The 18,326-nt window shown below is 40.2% G+C and overlaps 1 protein-coding gene across 9 annotated transcripts in view; it reads left to right on the top strand.

Annotated features, from left to right (window-relative positions):
- Positions 1-18,326, top strand: part of SULF1 (sulfatase 1) — a 211,122-nt gene that overhangs the window by 34,517 nt on the left and 158,279 nt on the right. For all 9 annotated transcript variants that reach the window (XM_081501819.1, XM_081501820.1, XM_081501817.1 and 6 more), the window contains one exon: positions 3,816-3,909. The gene's annotated coding sequence lies outside the window, so the exon portion shown is untranslated. The remainder of the gene's footprint in view (positions 1-3,815; positions 3,910-18,326) is intronic.

Below are 18,326 nucleotides of genomic sequence, written 5' to 3'. Positions count from 1 at the left end.
GCCACAGAGAGTCGGACACAACTGATACTTTCACTACTTTTCAGTGTCAAATTAATGGGCACAGGTGCCAACATTTTTTAGAATTTTAGAGCAGGAAGTGATTTTGGAGGTCTTCCAATCTAACCTGTTATTTTACGAGCAGAGAGATTGAGACTCATATGAGCTCACTTCAAATGCACACGTGTACTTCTGAGTCTTAGGTCGAATCATTGCTTGCAGAAAATATGATAGGTCTGACTTAAGGGAAACAAAGAATAAAATGACCCAAAGCTGGACCGGTGCTTCCTTTTCCATTCAAGTTTGTGTAGCCCAGCTTTAGGGCTGTGGGCTGCTCTTGTTTTCTTGTTTCAGGAGCCATTCAGGTTCTCAGACTAGATATACTTGACCGACACTCGAATAAACTCCAAACAGACCGAGGGTCGATGTGTGACTCAGATCCTGATGATACAGTGATACTCAATCAGTGCATGGAGTTCTGGGAAGAACTGATTAGAGCTTAAAATGTAGACAAGAGCCCAAGGCACAACCTTCACGCTTCGGAATCTGAAAACCTTACCAGAGAGATGAGACCTTCTCCTGTCTAGACAGCAACAGAGACCCTTTAACTAAATGCTACATTGTGTGGCACAGATTTTAAGTGCTGTAGGAATTCTGGGGAGATAGATAAATGAAAATGGAAGCTGTCAGCTGATCCTTGAGGCTACAGTCGAACATGACTGAAGTGACTTAGCATGCATGCACGCACGCACGCATGCACACATATAACTATAAATCTACAATGATATAATTATACTTACGGTATTGAAAGTGCAAAATAAATAGCTAGTTAAATATAAACAAAACTATAAACCAACAATATTCTGTTGTTGGCATCAAATTAATTGGTTAAAATTAGTCATATTGGTTTTATTTGCCAAATGATGCTGTTTTGCTGAAACTAAAGAATAAATTTGTTTTTAAAGGGTGTTCATTAATAATATTGCCAACAAAGGAGAGAGAAATATTTTAATTAAAAATTTCCATTGCACATTTCGTGCTCTGACTATTTATAGTGAATTCTTACAAACTGGTACATATAAAGGAAGAAAGGATCCAGGCATTCCATCTGTTGGTGTTGAGATTATGGAACTAAAAACTATGGTGGCTCAGTCATCCTATCACCTTACACTCTCTTGGCAAATAAAACTTCATTTAGCACAGGAGAAGTGTTTGACTCTCACATGCATGCACATATTAAGCAGGTATAAATATCTGCCTCTGTTCTTTCTTTAATCACCTATGTCTTTCAATGATTGCTCTGTTTTCCTACACATTATCATTCCAGTGATGACAAAAGAAAGCTTCCATTTATAAAATGAATGAAAACTTTAGTCTCACTCCATGAAAATATCTTTGACTCCAAATTATACCATGGAAAGTTGTATCTTTCTTAATTGGCTTAGAAAACAGTTCAGTGTCAGTAGTAACGATCACCAATGTTTGTTGGCCACTTATTCTTCTAAATTTCTTACGAGGATGTTTGCCTGTCATCCTCATATCAACCCTATGGAATTAGATAATATTTTTGACTGAGGCATAAAGAAATGAAGTAGCTCGCTCAGGGTCACCTAGCCAATGGATGCTGTAACCTGGAATTCACATCTAATTCCTGCCGCTCCCAGTAGTAGATTCAAATAACCGCAGAAAGGATGTTGTTGTTTGACAGGCTATAATCCAGTATGACCACAGCCAGATACTGGAAGTCTCAAAGTCAAACGTAAATTTTTATTTTGGAGGATCACAGGGTATCATGCATAATTATAAACATAAGCATTTATATATCTTCTGGGAACATATTTAAAAAAATAGAGATCTCCATGATGCTTATAATAATTTATATTGTTACCGAGTATAAAAGTTCCCGTGGAACTCACCAACTCCCAGGCTGAGAAGCACAGGGGCAGGGTTGAAAGGCTGACTGGGCTGGATGTGACAGATGACAGGGTGGAGGAAAGGCGTGGAGGAATTGATCTGCCAGGAATGGAAAGAGGCATAAGGGTAAGGGTGGGTGGGAGGAAGAGTCCAGCAGCAGGAAGCCACCTGCAGGGAGGTCCTGCCAGCACAATTTCTCTAAGAGTGAAGCTTCCAGAACAGAGCAGAGGACCTGGGACCGTCCATATTTAACCTGAATCATCAGAGTCAGTTCAGAACAAGAAGAGATTCCAGGTCTACTGTGCTGAAATAATCTACACCCATTAACTCTGAGAATATTCATTAGGGAAGATATCAGAGAGCTCCAAAGGAAATGTCTTAATATTATTATATGAGCAAGAGAAATATTTTTTCAATTTCCAATTATTTAGTGTCATTATGTAGAAATATGATTTTTAAACTTTATTTATTTTTAATTGAAGGATAATTGCTTTACAGTATTGTATTGGTTTCTGCCATACATCAACATGAATCAGCCATAGGTATACATATGTCCCCTCCCTCTTGAACCTCCCTTCCACCTCCCTCCCCATCCCATTCCTCTAGGTTGTTACAGAGCCTCGGTTTGGGTTCCTTGAGTATTCCATATGTAAAATAGCTAGCTGATGGGAATTTGCTGTAAGAGAAATAGTTTTTAAATGTAGAGGAAATTTGGAGTGGTGAAACAGTGTGTGTTGTTTTCCTTTTCTTAAAGTTTATATATCTGAGAGCTTATATTTCTTTATAAGATGTATATACAATATTTCTTCTCTTTCTTCTTCCTTTTTATTTATTTTACAAATGAGAATGAACTTTAATATAATTTTGGCCAATTAAGAGTTTATCCCCTTTTTTTTATTGGAGTACAGTTGCTTTACCATGTTGTATTCATTTCTTCTGTATAGCGAAGTGAATTACTCTGTGTTTACATGTGCGTGCATGCTCAGCCTCTCAGTCACATCTGACTCTGCACCCTCATGGACTGTAGCCCTCCAGGCTCCTCTGTCCACGGAATTTCCCAGGCATGAATACTGAAGTGGGTTGCCATTTCCTACTCCAGGGGATCTTCTCGACTCAGGGATCGAAACTGCATCTCCTGCATCAGTAGGCAGTTCTTTATATCCTCTCTTTTTTGGATTTCCTTCCCATTTAGGTCACCACAGAACACTGAGTAAAGTTCCCTGTGCTATACACTAGGTTCTCATTCGTTATCTGTTTTTATTGTCTTTTATGTGTCATATCTGCATTAATTTATAGCGTATTTATGTTAAAATGTGCTCTTCATGGCAGCAAGATTGTTTCATCCAATACTGAATGGATTAAACTGGGTATTTCCTCTTATTCTAAGTATCCAAGTTAATTTTAGTCACTTATATTTTTCACCTCTCATAAATGCAGAACAGAAACAAATTTACCACTTGGAAATGCTTGCTTTGCTGCTCATCAAATACCCACTTGCAGTCACTTTAGATTTTATGGTTCTGCACATATTCCTTTAAAATAGGTCTTAGCAGCTGAAATTAGACGTCATTCAACTTTTAAAGTTGGAACATTTTGTAAACCTTTCAAAAGAAACTCTTCTTTATTGACTTTATGAAATCCAGTCAGAGAATAATATGAAATGAATATAATGGAAAGTCTTTCCCTAGGTGAATAGAAAGTCAAATGGAAACTTCTGTGAAAGGACCGAATGACCCACAATACTTCAAAGTCTCTTGGAGTGACTGTAAGAAACTCAGTCTGAATGGAATTTGGAAAATGCTGTTCCTAATGATATCCTCCTATGAAGGTGTGAAAGGCAACATCTGAAAGATAAATCACTGATGAAATGCAACTGATGGCACTTTTGCTTTCCTCTGTTGTAGGTGCTGACGGTCAGCCCCATCATCTGAAGAAGGTGAATTTGGCGAATGACATGCAGGTTCTCCAAGACAGAGTAATCACAGAAAATTGTCAAAGGTACCCAATACCAGATATTGATCTCTGTCTCTTTTTTTATTAATTGAGGTTTGTTTGTTTTGACTGCACTGCATGGCATGTGGAATCTTAGTTCCCTGATCAGGGATCAAATTCACGTCCCCTTTTTGGAAGCACAGAGTCTTAACCGCTGGACCACCAGACGAGTGCATACTCAGTCATGTCTGACTCTTTGCTACCCCATAGACTATAGCCTGCCAGGTCCCTCTGTTCATGGAATTTTCCAGGCAAGAATACTGAAATGGGTTGTCATTTCCTATTCCAGGGGATCTTCCCAACCCAGGGATCAAACCTAAGTCTCTTGCCTCTCCTACATTGGCAGGCAGATTCTTTATCACCGTGCCACCTGGAAGCCCTCAGGGAAGTCCCAAATATTGATTTCTTGGTTAATTAAACCATGACACTAGCAATACCTGAGTACTCCATGTCTACTTGGAGAGGGTAGCATTTCACAGATGGGGAATTATCAGAAAATAAGGAGTTGATACTACTCGTCCCTATAGCACTCTCTTCCTTCTTGGCTGAAAAAGCTAAAAGGCAGAGTCACTGCATGATATTTGTCTTCAAGAATGGCAAAAGAACCATCTGAAGAATCATGTTGGTTTATTAACATTTTGTGAGCTATTCCAGAAGCTCAGGGGAATTCCAGGGGTTTGTTCATGGCAGGTCAGCTATGCCCAGTCATCCACAATTTCGGCATGAAGACTACCAGTGTCACCCCTGTTGTTCACAGCTTAACCTCATAGTTTCTCGCCTCAGTCAGACTGGTGCCAAGAGTGTTGTGGGGCCAGGGTGAGCCACGGAGACCCACCTCAGCAATACAACTTCGGTTGTAAAAACATTCTTAGGGGTGTTGACTCATATGAGTTTATACCACACCCCCTCCCCATGTGTTTTTCTCAAATGTCAACACTGAAAGTTGTTTCCACCCACAGTGAAAACTAACACCATGGAAACTGTTGCGTTCCTCTTGGTTTTTGCAGCTCATCAAAATCATTGCCCTTTGCTTGATTTTCATTCTAATTCTTATGTTAACCCACGTTGACCTGGAATAAGTCCTTTAATCACCGAAAAGCTCATGGACCTCACACAAGCAAAACAAAACAAAAATAAACAAGTCTGACCTAAATTTCTGGTTTGTCTTTTGAGGGTTGATGTCTCCAGCTTTTCTTTCTAATACTTATGGAATTCAACATTTTGTCCTCATACTACAGATAGCAAAGAAAGAAGGGAAATAGCTGGAAACATATAGAGGACCAGGGTTGCTTCTTTGACATAGTCATGAGCACTGGCAGTTCTCTAATTCTCAGAGCTTTGTCTGCAGGTGGCCTGGGGTCTCACCAGTAATGTATTAGATTCCTGTTGTTCACAAGCTAAATCAACAGTTGGAGAAGACAAGCTGAAATTTAGGTCTGCTTTACTTTGAAACTCCAAATGGGAGAGGAAAGTATTCCAAAGCAAATGGGAAAAGATACCTGTTTAGGAATAAGCTCAATAAACAGTACAACTGTGACTTCTTAAATCTGCTTCATCATCTTGAGTCAGTTTACCAGACCTTTTTCTTGCGAACCTCTTATCCAATACACCCGTTTATCTGTAGGAAAGAAAGGAGTTGTCCTTGGGTATCATGTCATTCAAAATTAACTATAGAAGAGGCCGGAAAACCCTTAATACTGGAGGTCACCCTATTTCATCCTAAGAGGTCACTCAAGACCTGCTTTCTCAAAGCATCTTTATTAGTTTCTCTTGGGCTAGGAAGAGGCCACTTTTCTGGGATGCCATGTTGTTTATTATCTGGCCAATATTCTTTCAGGGATTCCCTGGTGTTTCTGACAGTAAAGAATCTGCCTGCAAAGCGGAATTCAATCCTGGATTCGATCCCTGGGTTGGGAAGATCTCCTGGAGAAACACATGGCAACCCACTCCAGTATTCTTGCCTGGAGAATCCCATGGACAGAGGAGCCTGGCAGGCTACAGTCCATAGGGTTGCAAGGAGTCGGACACAACTGAGCACTAAGCACAATATTCTTTCACACGTTTCTCCCTTTAATGAGTCATTTCACCACTTTAAGTATTATATCCTTTCATTTCTCAGCCTGTCCTTATGATGAGAAAATAGAATGCATTTACTCTAATACTGGATGAAATCAGAATCACTTGCTCAAATTTAACACACATGACACTTATTTCCTAAAAATCTGTGGAACCCTGTTACAGCCAACTCTAGTCTGCTGTTTTCATCTTTGGACTGGAAAATTCAGGGTCTGACCAGCTGCCAGCTTCAGAGATCTCTGCCCCTCTTCCCCCATCATTTGAGCCGGATTAGATAGGTAGCTAAGACCCCTCCCACTGCCACATCTGTACTCACATAGCTGTAGTCCTCCCAGCTGGCAAATTTTGTAGAAAGAAATGGGTTCTTTCTGTGTAGGGGCCATTTTAATGAGTCTTAAGTTTTCAAAATGCTGCCCTGTGCATTTTGACTGGCTTTCTGCTCATGTCATTGGGGTATAAAGTCCTTTCATTTGCTATTTTTCCAGCTTTAAGAACCGCTTACCTGAAGCTCATTGAACTTGGCATCACCTCCAAAACACATAGCATAAGAAACAAAACCATGAGATGTCATAAAGCAGATCTCAGAAGCTGGCCAAGCATCCCCTGGCTGTTTGTTTGCCAGAAATTTCTCTCTTGTTCCAAGGAGAGATAGGTATAATAAGACATCGAAAGGACAATTAAATTTCACAGCTTGGGGGAGATTTTTGAGAGCTCTTGTCAAAAATGTTCACACCTGTGGAACAGGCTGTTATGTTTTGTGGAGCCTGGTATTCAGCTTGAAGTGCACCTGCCAAAATCTGAATGGCTGCTATTGTACCTTCTGGACTCAAAAACTGCACTGTCAGACGAGGTTTGGTGCACACAGATGGGATAGTTTAAAACAGCGACTATGTTGTTTGTAAGGAAATTAAGACCTTTCCTAGCCCTGTAGATGCTTTTTGGGGATGGAAAATGTTATAAGCATGCCTTAGCTGTGTTGCCCTGGCACTTTATTTATTTTTATTACCTTAATTATTTAAGTTATACTCAAATACCTTAATTTAAATTTGAGTATTTTTAAAAAATCATCCGTAGACTGTAATAGTAAACAACATCTTTTCAAAGAATCAATTTCATATGTGGACCCTAAAAACCACTAGCATTATTCTCATCTTGGTATCCAAGGGCATGTAAATCTTGCTGCAGAGTATATAGAGCTGATGGCGCATGCTAAGAAGCAGACTCTTGTGACCACCCTTACCCTTAACATTTCTCATGAAAGAGGGCAATTTATTACTCAAAATCTTAATGTCAGTTAAAATCGTGTATTTGTTGTAAAAACAATATAATTGCTCCCTAATGGGAACTTTTTTTTTAAGTTAAGAAGCACGCATGCTTAACCCAAACCCATAAATCTTTTCTATATGAATATATGCTAGGTTGAATCCTAGAAAATTGCAGCTAATTGGCTTTTTTTAACTGACAAAAGCAGTAATTTTATATGGTACTACCTAGTAGTTTACATAGTTGGAAACTTGGAGGATGGACAATTTTACTCAGATTTTTTTTCACCTACCTTTCTATCAAAACAGTGTCCAATTCCTGCATTGTCTTCATTTTTCATAGTTTAAATTTGTGTATCATCTTCCATTACATGGATGTGGGAAATAAGTTGTTTTTTCTTTTTCCCTATAAAAGAAAATACTCAAAACATCACAATCAGTACCTTCTTTCACATGGCCATTCAATTTGTTTGCATTCTTGTGCTCTTTTTTTTTTGTTTTTGGCTGTACTGGGTCTTTATCGCTGCATAGGCTGTTCTCTAGCTGCTGTGCACAGACTGACTGTGGTGGCTTCTCTTGTTGTGGAGCATGGACTCTAGGGCTCATGGGCTTCAGTGGTTGTGGCACCTGGGCTCAGTAGTTGTGGCTCCCAGGCTCTAGAGTAGTTGTGGTGCATGGGCTTAGTTGCTCCACCACATGTGGAATCTTCCCGGACCAAGGATCAAACCCGTGTCTCCTGCATTGGCAGGTGAAGTCTTTGCCACTGAGCCACCAGGGAAGCCCTCCTCGTGCTGGTTTTTAAAACAGGATCTTCTCCCGCATCATCCGTCCAACCATCTGAACTGAAATACTTGCACATATGAGTCTTTCAATACAAACCTAAGTGATAAAGCAAGTGTTAGTTCATGCAAGTATACAAACGTGCACACATGGTATGTATGTAGTTAAATGGATCTGTTTAGACAATATGCCCTCCAAGTCAATGAACTTGTGTTTAAAGAAAACCCAACTCAGAGTCAGAAACGACTTAACAACTAACTAACAACAAGTAGTAACAACAACTCCAGTGGAACAAGAAATGTTGCGCCCATCAGGCTGTGCCATCTTCACCTGGCTCCTCTCTGTTCGTCTCTGACTAGGACCCAGCAGATGACCCTCTCAGTCTACTCTGACTGCCATCAGACTGGTGCTTTGTCTCCTGTAACCGAGAAGCAAACTCTAGCAGTGTTGACCCACCAGAGGAAACCCTTTGCTCTTGCCCTAATGATACATTCCGGCAGGAAGTTCAGAGGAAAATAACAATTCCGGTGAAGATGAGGAATGGGGAATGGGAGGAGGGACGCAGCTTAATTATGATGAGCCTGGGGACTGGGGGCTGGGAACAGTCACAAGTGACGATCAAGAAAAAGAATGGGATGATGTCATTCTTTATGGGGACATTCACTGAAATGAAATCAGGTCACACACAATGATCTTGTTCTCTGCCCAGACGCATTGTGTTAACAAGAGATTACTTTGTGGTCACGCTTCTTAGGAGGGGTCTAAGGACCCTGTTCACGTTAAGATCTTCCCCAAGACATCTTTAAAATGGATAAGAAGGGCAGAACCATTTCATCCAGTGCTGAAAAATGGCCCACACTAGGTTTGCAACATGTTTTAAGATCACTGAGTTTAGGACAGAGTGTCCAAATTCTTATAACATAGTGAATTTCAAGAAGCAGAGTGTAATGACACAACTTGGTATCAGGCCAGAGATCTTAAACTGGTGCCCTTTTTGGTAGGATAATTTTGAAGGGTGTTCTGAAGTTAAAACGGAATATATTTCTCAGTAGAAAGTTGGCACTTCCTGAAAAGAAATACTGCCTTGTACCATAGTAAGACATTTTTAGGACTGATTGATTCTTCTTGCAGAGGAAGCATTTGATCTGTGTCGATCTCGAGTTCCTAGTACCCCTGATAGCGAATATATTCAATTTTAAGTTCCTTCTCTCAATGATGTCCTGATTTCACCCCATTCATCTGCTGAGATTTCACAAGAGTGCATCACAATTACAAATGAAGGTTAGATTTTCTAAGCAGTTAGCCCTGGAATAGTTATATGATAGGTTCAAATCTTGTTATTAAGATTCTGTTGTATTGCATTAATAGGCTTCAAACAAATAAGTCATTGTCTGAGACCTTTTGTAAAGGATATTTTTGCTGCATGAGTCTTTGCAACAGAACTGAAACCTTGAAGCCTTTTTACACTGTCATCTGTGGTTTAGAGTATTTGTAAAACTGAAGGTTCAATTGTGGTAAACCACTGGTATTCAGGTGCTTGTTTGTATCTAGGGACAAGGTCTTTCTCTCTCTTATAGAGTATACAGAGATGTAAAAGTAAAATTGGGTTAAAGTGGGAATTCGTATTTGTCTTATGATTTTGCTCACTGATGACTAGAGAACTTGTGTGGTAAGTTAGGGCAGAGGGGAGGTGATGATGTACATGTCACAGAAATGTTTGAAAACTGTTGCAGATTGTGGCTATCAACATGGAAAGAGGCACATTTTGAAGGAATCCTATTTTGAGCAGATTTTGACATGAACTGCAGTGATTTCTGCTAACCTTATTTTTGAGTGCCAGGTAATTAGGCTATGGGGTTTCCCTGATAGCTCAGCCATTAAGAATCCACTTGCAATGCAGGAGACGCAGGAGATGAGGTTTTGATCCTTGGGTCAGGAAGATGCCTTGAAGGAGGAAATAGCAACCCACTCCAGTGTTCTTGCCTGAAAATCCCATGGACAGAGGAGCCTGGCGGGCTACAGTTCATGGGGACACAAAGAGTCAGACATGACTAAGCAACTGAGCACAATTAGGCTATAGAAACTTTGAGGGAAAATAATTATTTAAAGATTTTAAAAATAACCAGAATATTTCCCAAAAATATATTTTCAGCACCATCAGGAGTTCCCAAGTTTTCAAGACAGTGCTTCATTTTTTTTTTTCTAGTTGGCATTAAAAAAATCTGAGGCCATGATCAAAAGTTGACAATGGCAGCTAAATAAGGCAAGTGTTTAAGCAAATCCACTACTTACAAAAAAAATCAATTAGGTGTGGCTACTTACAATAAAATTTACCATAAAATCAATTTTAAAATTATTTACTTTTATAGTTTTATAAAGAAAAGATTGGATGCATTTTCTGCATTAAAATTTATTTGTTTATTCTACACTGTATGACTGTCTCTAGGTCCATCTTTGTCTCTGTAAAGGGCACAATTTCATTCCTCCTTATGACTGAGTAGTATTCCATTGTATATATGTACCACATCTTTATCTATTCCTGTGTTGATGGATATTTAGGTTGCTTCCATGTCCTGGCTATTGTAAACTGCTGCAGTGAACATTGGCATATCTTTTGGAATTACGGTTTTCTCCGAGTATATGCCCAGGAGTGGGATTGTTGGGTCATATGGTAGTTCTATTTTTAGTTTTTTAAGAAACCTCCATATTGTTCTCCATAGTTCCTATATCAATTTACATTCCTATTAACAGTGTAGGAGGGGTCCCTTTTCTCCACATCCTCTCCAGCATTTATTGTTTGTAGACTTTTCGATGATGGCCATTCTGATTGGTATGAGGTGGTACTTCACTGTAGTTTTGATTTGCATTCTTCTTATAATTTGTGATGTTGAGCATCTGTTCATGTGCCTTTTGGCCACCTGTATTCCTCTTTGGAGAAATGTCTGTCTAGGTCTTCTGCCCATTTTTTGATTGGATTATTTTCTTGGTATTGAGTTACATGAGATAAGAGTGTCCTAACAGAGTTAAATCCGTCCTACACTATTCATAGGCATCTGATATGGCCAGACATGATGATACTCAGCAATGGACAGGAGCCATGGGAGCACTAGCAGCCAGTTAGCATATCAGTGTTGTGCTGGAAAGGGTATGGATAGTCTATGGATATCCAAAGAATCCTGGCCTACACTGAGGGTTGATTGCAATTTTTGTTTACTCTGTAATTTTCTACACAATTAAAATATGCTTGTTTCCTTCCTTCACTGGGCTGTTGTAAATATAAGATAAAAGTACCTTGGAGGGAACAGATATTTGGAGCCACTCAAACATGACCTATTACTGTTGTATTAAAAGGCTAAGATATTGCGTGGTATTCATTAGTTCCCATCAGACTGTTCTTTCCCAGCACCTTATTTCTCCCCCCTTATTCTTTTAGTTTTATATCTCTTCCAGTAAACTAATCCCAATGTGTATTTTGATGGCTGGCAAAAATTCAAAAATGCTTTGCATACACGGGAGGCTATAGAATCACTCAGATTATAACTACATATTCAGTGCATTTAAAAGAAAAGCTTCAAAATGAAATACCTTTACTGGTTGAAGCATTAAAAATAGGAGTGAAAAAATTAGCTCCTACTATATCATACACTTGGAGCTGTTGGAAATCAGGTAATGATTGACTCCAAATAATCTTTATGATTAGGAAAAAGATGTGCAAGGTTAATAACTGGAAATAGGGGCTGTTGCTTGCAATATCTTGTCGACTGGCTCCTTTTGCATGAAAATGGATTAAGAAATTGCCATCATCTGCATCCCCTAGACAGAGGCCAGAGAGAAAAAAATGACATCCTTCTGCCCTTTGTCAGTGCTTGTCACAAGACCGCCTTTCTCTTAGGAAAATGCTCCCATTTTCTGGTTGCTTTTCCACCCCAAGCATTGACTTATAGAGGAATTTCTTTCAAATGTAAGTATAGTATCAGTTTAGTAGTTTGTAAGGGCTGAAACATGACTTCTAAGTGAAAGGAAAGGAATGTAACTTACATTTCTAATTGGAAATCCATCTTAGTTTAAAGGACTTTCTTTCTAACTAGGGAAATACTAAGACAGGCTTTGTATGGTACAACTTGTGTCTGGATGTAGGAATATACACTCAGAAGGTGTGTGGAAGTCTCATTAAAGATTTCTCTCTGAAACCTTAATACAACACCTGTACCAAAGATTGTACATGAGAAATACCTGTATCTGGAAGAATATAGGATTTATGGAGGTCTCTTAAAAATCTATGATACTTTAAATTTCTGGACATGGGAAATTTCCTATAATTAGAATTGTTGTTGTTTAGTTACTAACTCATGTCTGACTCTTTACAACTCCATGGACAGGAGGCCCGCCAGGCTCCTCTGTCCGTGGGATTTTCCAGGCAAGAATACTGGAGTGGGTTGACATTTCCACCTCCAGGAGATCTCCCTGACCCAGGGATCGAACCCAAATCTCCCTCATTGCAGGCAGATTCTTTACTGCTGAGCCACTGGGGAAGCCCATGATTAGAATAATGTTACCTAATTAGTTAAAATGTCCCTAAAATCAGGCAGAGGAATCAGAGATCAAATTGCCAACATTAGTTGGATCCTAGAAAAAGCAAGAGAATTCCAGAAAAAACATCTACTTCTGCTTCATTGACTACACTAAAGCCTTTGTGTAGATCACAACAACTGTGGAAAATCCTGAGAGGAGAATACCAGACCACCTTAACTGCCTCCTGTGAAACCTGTATGCAGGTTAAGAAGCAGCAGTTAGAACTGGACATGAAACAACGGACTGGTTCCAAATTGGGAAAGGAGTACTTCAAGGCTGTATATTGTCACCCTGCTTATTTAACTTATATGCAGAGTACATCATGAGAAATGCCAGGCTGGGTGAAGCACAAGCTGGAATAAAGATTTCTGGGAGAAATATCAATAACCTCAGATATGCAGATGACACCACCCTTATGGTAGAAAGCAAAGAGGAACTAAAGAACCACTTAATGAAAGTGAGCAAGGCAAGTGAAAAAGCTGGCCTAAAATTCAACATTCAAAAAAGGAAGATCATGGCATCCAGTCCCATCATTTCATGGCAAATAGATGGGGAACAATGGAAACAGTGACCGACTATTTTTTTGGGCTCCAAAATCACTGCAGATGGTGACTGCAGCCACAGAATTAAAAGACGCTTGCTCCTTGGAAGGAAAGCTATGACCAATCTAGACAGCATATTAAAAAGCAGAGACATCACTTTGCTGACAAAGGTCCATCGGGTCAAAGCTGTGGTTTTTCCAGTAATCATGTGTGGATGTGAGAGTTGAACCATAAATAAGGCTGAGCACTGAAGAATTGATACTTTTGAACTGTGGTGTTGGAGAAAAAAGACTCTTAAGAGTCCCTTGGACAGCAAGGAAATCAAACCAGTCAATCCTAAAGGAAATCAATCCTGAATATTCATTAGAAGGGCTGATGCTGAAGCTGAAGAGCTGACTCATTTGAAAACACCCTGATGCTGGAAAATATTGAAGGCAGGAGGAGAAGGGGACAACAGAGGACGAGATGGTTGGATGGCATCACCAACTCAATGGACATGAGTTTGAACAAGTTTCGGGAGATGGTGAAGAACACAGAAGCCTGGCGTGCTGCAGTCCACGGGGTCACAAAGAGTCAATCACAACTGAGCAACTGAAAAACAAATACAATTCAGAAGTCTTCCGGTCCTAAACACACACACACACACACATGCATGTATAGAAACCACATTACTGATAAATTATTCCTACCCTATAGGTCAACTCAGGGTTCATACAATATTGCTGTTATCAAAACCACAGACTTTTAACGCTTAATCACATTTTATCCACAGGATTCTTGAAATTTCCTTTCGTTTCTGACTGTATGTCTGGTTCCCTTCAATGAAAGGCTGTAGTTTTGTAGGTCAAGAAACTCAGCTATGAATGCGGTGTTGGTTCTTTCTTTCAGTTACCTTCTGCAAGTCTACATTTTCATCTTTGTGCTTTGGTTACACAGCCTACCAGATGGAAATAATAATTTCATCTGAAAAACCTCAATGCTGGGACAGATTGAAGGCAAAAGTAGAAGGAAGCATCAGCGGATGAGATGGTTAGAGAGCACTCACCCATTTAGTGGATCTGAATTTGAGCAACTCTGGGAGATAGTGAAGGACAGAGAAGCCTGGCGTGCTGCAGTCCATGGGGTTGCAAAGAGTCAGACATGACTTAGTGACTGAACAACAACAATAGCGTGAATGTGAAGGAGCCCTGAAATTCTAAGACAGGATAACAAAAGCTGGTTCATTGTTGAGGGATGTTTTTTCAAAATGATTGTACTTGTTTAAAGCCAGAGTGAGATGATGTTTAGAGAGCAGTGATTTAAGTTTGTGGTTCCAGAACTGTTCAAAACCGAAGATTTTCTTTCACTTAGTTTTTCTCCAACATTTCTCTCCTTGATTTACATTCCCCAGTTAAGAATTTAATGTGAACCTTTGCCAAAGCCTCAGGTTCCACCTGGTTTGGGGTTGAAACCACATGAAGCCACTGAATTTTGCATAGTTTCCATTTGAAATGATGTATCAGCTTAGTTTCTCTTTCTCTATGAGCCAGGCTTACAGGAAACTTGGCCAGGCTTTTGATAAACCTGTTTGGAGTTTTGATTTTTATATCAGACCCTAAAATAAGTCCACTCACCTTGTTCCCTCTTCTGAAAAGCTCTTATTAAAATGTCCCCAGAGTCTGTATGGTAGTTCCTAGTGATTGAAGCACAGTTACATTTTGTTTTAGTATAACATAGGGAGAATTTCTCAGCTACTTAGAACCCACTCTGATTGGGAAACCAGTTAAACTCCATAACAGAAGCTCTTACTATCAGGCCTAACACTTTAGGGAAAGAATTTTTTCCAAAGTCTCAACAAAAGGGTTTTCATGTAAATAGCTCAGTTCGACCAGGTTAATTCACTTTTTTTTGTTGTTCCGTCCTCCACTTGTGCATCCATTCATTCAAAAATTATTCATCAACACCTGCCCCACAATATGCCAAGCCTTGTTCTAGGTACTTGGGATTCTTAGTGAGCCAACGAAGTATTTAGAGAGCCTGACATTTGTGGATCTCACGGTTTAATGACAGAATAGAGAAAATAAAATGAAGCATAATATATAGATCAAATATATACAGTATATTAGAAAGTAGTGAGTACCATGAAATAAAACAGAAGTTGAATAAGAATTAAAGTCGGAGTTGGTAACAATGTTAAGGAGGGTTCACAAGGAAAACTTTATTGAGATGCAAGATTAGAATAAGACTTGAAAGCGGTAAGGAAGTAAGTAGCAGCCAGATATCTATTTTTTTTTTCTTCATTTGGCTACACTACGCAGTGTGTGGTGTCTTAGTTCCCTGACCAGGGATTGAACCTGTGGCCCTTGCATTGGAATTGCAGAGTCATAACCACTGGAGCACCAAGTAAGTCCCAGCAACCAAATATTTTGAGGAAGAGAATTCCATACAGAGAAAATAGCTACAGCAGAAGTCCCAAGATATGTACACATTAGAGGAATCACACGATGACAGAAATAGAGTGAGAAAACAGAGAGTGGTAAAAAAAAAAAATGAGGTCAACCAGTCACAATAGGCCACCACGTGACCTGTGAGCCATGAGAAGGATTTTGGCTATTTCCCAGGTTGAAAGGGAAGTCGCTGCAGGATTTTGTACAAAGGACTAGTACATTCTGATTTCTATTTAAAACCCTCTCTCTATCTGTCATGTTGAGAATAGCCTACAGATGGACAAAGGTAAAAAGAGACTGATTACAAGGCTACTTAGAGAGGTAAGAGTGCTTCTGATTTGATGTTAGCCAGGGAAGTAGTAAAAAGTAATCAGATGCTAGCTATCTTTGGGGGCGGGCAGGGAAGAAAAGAATCAAGGATGCTTCAAAAGTTGTGGCTGAAGCAACTGAAAGGATGGAGTTGTTCATTGAAATTAGAAAGGCTACAGTCAAAAGAGTTCTGGGGAAGAAGATCAGGGTTCACTTTTGGAAATCAAGTTCGAAATGTCTATCAGACCTCCAAGTGGAGATATTGTTGAGTCGGCAGGCATTTGGATTTGTGAGTCTGTATTTGGGAATAGAGGTTTGCATTTGGAAATCATCAGCATCGTATCAACAGAGATGTGAGTATAGACTGAGGAAAGAAGGAAAGACTAGCCTCTGTGGTATTCCAACATTAAGAGGTCAAAGAGAAGAGGAGAGATTAGCAGAAGATACTGAAGAGGAACCCAGGGAATTGAGGGAAGAAAACGGATGGAGGAGTTTTCAGTTTTTTGGAAACTGAATTAAGACAGTGTTTCAAGGAGGAGAGTGAATAACTATGTCTGGTAGATATGATGAGGGTTGAGAACTGATGGTTGGATTTTTCTCCTGGGTGGTCATTAGTGACAAGTCTGAGAGCAACTTTGGTGAAGTAGAGGGAGAGAAAGTCTGATGGCAGTGAACATAAGAGAGAATGGAGAAGTGAAATTAAGACAGAAATATGGCGCCTTTTCCAAGGAGTTTGCTGCAAGCAGAGCAAAGAAATGTGGGGCATCAGCCAATGCCAGATCAAGAGGTCAAGAAGGTTCGTAAAAGATGGGAGAAAAAAAGAGCATGTTTCTATGCTGATGGGAAGGATGGAATTTGGGAAGGAAGATTGATGATCTTGACGAAAGAGAGGAGGGTTGCTGGAGCTAAGAGTTTTTGAAGAGGCGAAAAGAAGTAGAAGCCAGTACGCAGGTGTTGAATTGGCTTCAGACAGTGAAAACATGGATGACTCATCTATTCTAGTAGATGATAAGGCAGGATATTGGAGCAGAGAAACTGGTAGGTGAGCCGACTTGGGGAGTGGAATGGGAGGAAACCTGTGGAAGTTCTCTTCCAGCTGCTTCTATTTCTTCGGTGAAGTTTGAACCAAGGGTATCTGCTCGGGTGATGGGGGAGGAGAGTTGAGGATGTGAGGAGAGGCAAGGTGACATCTTAGAGAATGGAAGGGTAGTTGGATTAGGAGGGTCCAGTGTGGTTGCCCGGCCGCACTTAGGCCCGTTCTTTGTTTAGTGACACAGGTGAGGTTGAGGAGTGGGCAAAAAGTTGGATGTCGCTAGGGTCATGGTGCACCAACAAGGATGGCAGAGTGATGGAGGAGGAAGTGGGTTGAGAGTCTTCACAGAGACTCAATGTCATGACTGTGTAAAATGACCTTGACCTGGTCAGGAGGGAAGTGAGGATGTCAAGAGAGGAAGGGCTGACCCAAAGTGATTGGATCAAAGGACTGAATAGCCCTGCCACTGGGTCAGAGAATTGTTGGGGTTGGAATTGTGGAAAGATGACAGATGTCCAAGGGCAGGAGGTGTGAAATTGAGATGACAGGAAGGGTACAGTACTGCTCCGGCACTACTAAGGGCTGGGGATTGACTACATTGGCCCCAGGAGTAGCTAGGGTAGAGGAAAGGTGGTCCAGAAAGGTAGAGACTATGGAGCTGATAAGCTCACATCACAAATTTTGACATTTCCAAGAGTTCAGACGTATAATAGTGGAGGGGGGGAGGTTGGCAGTGAGAGTGAAGCAGAAGCTAAAAATCACTTAGAAATGAGGAGGAATGTCCTGGGCTCAATCTATGGAAGTAATAAGCTATGTAATCTAATAACATGAGCTAAAATTTTTCATGCATGCGTGTCCAACTCTCTATGATGCCATGGACTGTAGCCCACCAGGCTTTTCTGTCCATGGGATTCTCCAGGCAAGAATACTGGAGTGGGTTGCCATGCCCTCCTCCAGGGGGATCTTCCCGACCCAGGGATTGAACCCATGTCTTTTATGTCTCATGCACTGGCAAGCAGATTCTTTACCACTAGCACCACCTGGGAAGTCCATAAGATAAGAAATAAGAAAGCACACAGATATAAGGAGGAAGAGAGAGATGCAGGCCAGCTGGCAGTGGGCTGGCAGATGTTAAGAAAGATTTTAATGTAACAGTCAGTGGATATACCCAAATTTGCATTCAGTTTTCTAATTTTCAACTTTCTGATTATTAAAAGATAGCATAGTTAGCCACAAACCTGGATAAATCATTACATTTCATACATAGTAACATTTTTCCAGAAGGAATTTTTTCCCTTTCCTCTGCTAGAAACTATCAAGATGCCCAGTAACCTGCTGCTTCTTGTTTTACAGTGAAACAAACAGAAAAGTCCTTAGAAAGGTGTCAAACAAAAGAAGCACATAAAAGGAATCTAATTTAAGC

The sequence above is a fragment of the Giraffa tippelskirchi genome, chromosome 6 (assembly GCF_054371585.1).
Source record: "Giraffa tippelskirchi isolate mGirTip1 chromosome 6, T2T-mGirTip1v1.2.pri, whole genome shotgun sequence".
NCBI lineage: Eukaryota > Metazoa > Chordata > Mammalia > Artiodactyla > Giraffidae > Giraffa > Giraffa tippelskirchi.
Note: the sequence above shows the minus strand (reverse complement) of the source record. Positions and strands in the feature narration are given on the sequence as shown.